This window comes from Colobus angolensis, unplaced genomic scaffold (genome assembly GCF_000951035.1).
Source record: "Colobus angolensis palliatus isolate OR3802 unplaced genomic scaffold, Cang.pa_1.0 Scaffold57, whole genome shotgun sequence".
NCBI classification, from domain to species: Eukaryota; Metazoa; Chordata; class Mammalia; order Primates; family Cercopithecidae; genus Colobus; species Colobus angolensis.
The window spans coordinates 9,100,944-9,105,090 of NW_012119265.1; positions in this window are offsets into that span (position 1 = coordinate 9,100,944).

Below are 4,147 nucleotides of genomic sequence, written 5' to 3' on the forward strand. Positions count from 1 at the left end.
GGGGCCGACTCAGCCCAGGCTTGTAGCCAGAGGTCGCGCTATCTCGCCGGGCTGGCCTGAGGGCTGGGACGCGGGCGGGCTTCGGCCCCTGCTCGCTGCTCTCTGGGGTTGTTCCCTCGGGCGGTGCGTGGGGCCCACAGGCGTTGGGGCATGAGCAAAGAGGGTCCGGGGCCTGAAGGGCGGGGACCACAAGGAGGCGCGGGGAGGACAGTGGAGCGGAGAGCCGGCGCAGGCCGGCGGCGGCGCGGCCGGAGGAGAAAGAGGGCGCTGTCTTCCTGGCAAAGGAGTTTTCGCCCGGCCGGCAGGAACCGAAACAAAAAACAAAAACAAGAAAGAAAATCTGCCCGGCCGAGCCCCCGGAGTGAAGAGCGCGCGGCGGGAAGGGTCTGGGATAGCGGAGCGGATTCTCGGCCCAAAGCCTGGGACCGCTCAGCCCACCTTGGCCTCGCCAGCGCCACGTAGTCCCGGACAGGACTTGCAAGGAGGGAGTTTTCTTTGGCTTCTTTAGCTGTCTCCATAATCGCCTTCTTTTAGGGCCATCCCTCCCTCACTTTTTCCCTCCAAAAACTGGAGGCGTTGGGATAAGGACGGCGACGCTTCGCTGGCGAATGAGGTGCCTCAGTTTGCCCGAGACGAGCGGGGGAATCGGGATCTCCTTTCAGTAAGCGGAGCCGGCTTCTCGGTTTCGTGGAACCTGTGGCCGGAAGCCGCGACCCTAGCCAGTCCTTCGCGTCGAAGCGCCGCAGCAAGTGGACTTAGTTTGGCCGCGCATTGCCCAGGAACAGCAAAGAGATGGAAGACTGTCTCAACTGGCCGGGAAGCACACGCAGAGACAAATAAGGTCCCAAAGACAACTACTATCAACCATTCTCCACCCAAATCCACACATCAAAAAAACTGAACTTGTATTAATGCGGGTGAAACAGCTATCCCTCCATTCCAAAAGTACATACTTCTCTGTCATCTACCCAGGATAATGTGTTCTTGCCATGAGCGTAGTAAACCAGACAAAGCAAAACAAAAGGATCCCAGACTCACTTCTCTTCTGCCTTGAAAAGTCACTCTGGATTCATGGACGTAAAGGCCCTCCTGATTTGTACATAGACACTAGAGCCGATCATCTCCATCCACGTCTGCCGCCAGAGCGCCTCAAACTCCAGTCTCTATTTGAATTTCCTGGGAAGTCTTGACTCTTCTGTAACCCTCCAGCAGAATCCAGAATCCAGGTGGCCTTGTAGTTCCGCCTTTGGCAGGAGGGCTCTTTCCTAGGAGTAACTGGGTGGGCTGCAGTCCGTCTGCCTCTTCACATTGAGAAGCGCTTCTCTTGTGGGAACGTCTGTTTCTATTCAGCCGATTTTCTAATTTCTTTGATCAGCCTAAATATTTTCTTGGCAAACGGAAATTGACCATGCCATGAATATGATAACAACCTGCTTGGAAAAAAAGCTATTTTGTTTCCAAGCAGGAGAAAAAAAAGGGGTGGGGGGGACGGTGGAGGAGGCTGGCTGTTAGGAATGCCTGTAACAGATTCCAGCATATACATCTTTTTGCAGTCTCTGAAGCAGCTTTGTGAAAACTGCCTTTTCTCTCTCGTGAAGCTTCTTTCCTTTCTCTCCTCTCAGTTAAAAACACACCTGGTCTCCTAAAAGCCTTTGATACTCTTTATTAAAAAATAGAACTTCAATGGATGCCTCAGGAGACTTTCCCTTTAAAACACAGATGAAAGGCAAGGTTAACACAATGTTCTCTTAATCCCTTTGCCTTCTGAGTCAAAATAAATATTTTCTTCTGCATGTGATTGTACATCCTGCCATTTGGCTATGGCTATAAGCAAATTGACGGTAATAAAAGTGTTTTGAGGCTGTGTATTAAATGCCGTTCTCTTGAAACCAAGGGAGGGGAGGGAGGAGCCTTACTTCACAGGCAAGAATTGGTGGATTTCTGAAAAAGCTGCAAGAAAAGGACCTTTCACCTCTCATTAGTGATGCCATCAGTGCTCAGGCAGAGTGGAGCTGAGGTCATGTTACATATGGCACACAGTCTGCTCAGCACTTGAAACGTCAGCTTTGAAATTTTAGAGAGGGGAAAGGTCATCTTTAATAAGCTAAAGTCTGGGGCTCCCATTGCCCTCATTGCTAGCTGGGTGGGTGTCCATATGCTTCAAACCCTCTGCACAAGTTTTTTTTTTTTTTTCTTTTTCTTTTTAATTTGCAGTTTTAAGCTGATTTTTGTTTCTTCATTGAAATCTTAATGTTTTCAGCTGTTAATACTCCAAAAGGCCTTTCATTTTTATAACAACTTTGTCATCTTTCCTTTTCTTTTCATGCAATCATAAAACTGTCTGTTCTGAGTGATAGCTTTTTAGAGTTCAACTTCCCAGGAGAAATGAAGTGTATCTGTCCATCTGCATACATGAATCCAGACATGTGGGCTATAGGGTTACCCTTCTGAATGGGTAATTTAGACTTCACTCTCATATACTCATTATTTACTGAACCTTCAAAACATTGAAACTTCCGTATTATATGAAAACACTAGTTTCTGAAAACTTCCTGGGTACCACTAAAATTTTTCATGCCAGTTACTGAAATTTCACATTTTATTTTTACCATATGGGAGAAACTCTCAAATCAGAATATACCACTTTTTCTAGAAGGCTTGAAATTAAGACTACCCAACAGATCCTATAATGGTAGATACAGTACTGAAAAAAAAGGTGCTAACATCTCACTTCCTTGTTCAGAAAATATTAGAAACATTTGTGATTGTTTCATCCTCATATTTGTTCAAGAAGTGAAGTCAGGCCGGGCACGGTGGCTCAAGCCTGTAATCCCAGCACTTTGGGAGGCCGAGATGGGCGGATCACGAGGTGAGGAGACGGAGACTATCCTGTTTAACACGGTGAAACCCCGTCTCTACTTAAAAAAATACAAAAAACTAGCTGGGCGAGGTGGCGGGCGCCTGTAGTCCCAGCTACTCCGGAGGCTGAGGCAGAAGAATGGCGTAAACCCAGGAGGCAGAGCTTGCAGTGACTCCATCTCAAAAAAAAAAAAAAAAAAAAAAAAAGTGAGGTCAACCATAGCTCACGCCTGTAATCACACACTTTGGGAGGCCAAGGTGGGTGGATCACCTGAGGTCAGGAGTTCAAGACCAGCCTGGTCAATAAAGTGAAATCCAATTTCTACCAAAAATACAGAAATTAGCCGGGCATGGTGGCACATGCTTGTAATCCCTGATACTTAGGAGGCTGAAGCAGGAGAATCACTTGAACCTGGGAAGCAGAGGTTGCAGTGAGCTGAGATCGCATCACTGCAGTCCACCCTGGGTGACAGATAAGACTCCATCTCAAAACAAAACAAAACAAAAAAACCAAAGCAACTGAACTACCCCAAATCTCTTCACAGCCACTGTAAAGATGGATAAAAATACTTTTATGTAGGCCGGGCGCGGTGGCTCAAGCCTGTAATCCCAGCACTTCGGGAGGCTGAGGTGGGCACATCACAAGGTCAGGCATTCAAGACCAGCCTGGCCAACATGGTGAAACACCGTCTCTACTAAAAATACAAAAATTAGCCGGGCCTGGTGGCGCTCGCCCGTAATCCCAGCTACTCAAGAGGCTGAGGCAGGAGAATTGCTTGAACCCAGGAGGCAGAGGTTGCAGTGAGCCGAGATGCGCCACTGCACTTCAGCCTGGGAGACAGAGCAAGACTATGTCTCAACAAAAATAATAACAATACTTTTATGTAACCCTGTAAGGAACTTCTCAATAGTGATTTGTTACTCAGTTCCAGAACATTTTTTTTCATATGGTACCCACAGTCCAAGAGGAGCAGCCTCAGCACACCATTACATGCATTCCTCACTTATTTTTCTTTGTATCTGTCAACTCTTTTTTTTTTTTTTTTTACCTTTTTTAGAGATAGGATCTTGCTACATTTCCCAGGCTGCACTCAAACTCCTGGGCTCAAGCAATCCTCCCACCATAGCCTCCTGAGTAACTGGGACTATAGGCATGTGCCAACATGCCTGGCTACTTGTCAACCTTTTTCTTTTTTTTTTTTTGAGACAGAGTCTCCCTCTGTCGCCCAGGCTGGAGTGCAGTGGTGCAATCTCTGCTCACCGCAACCTCTGCCTCTGGGATTCAAGC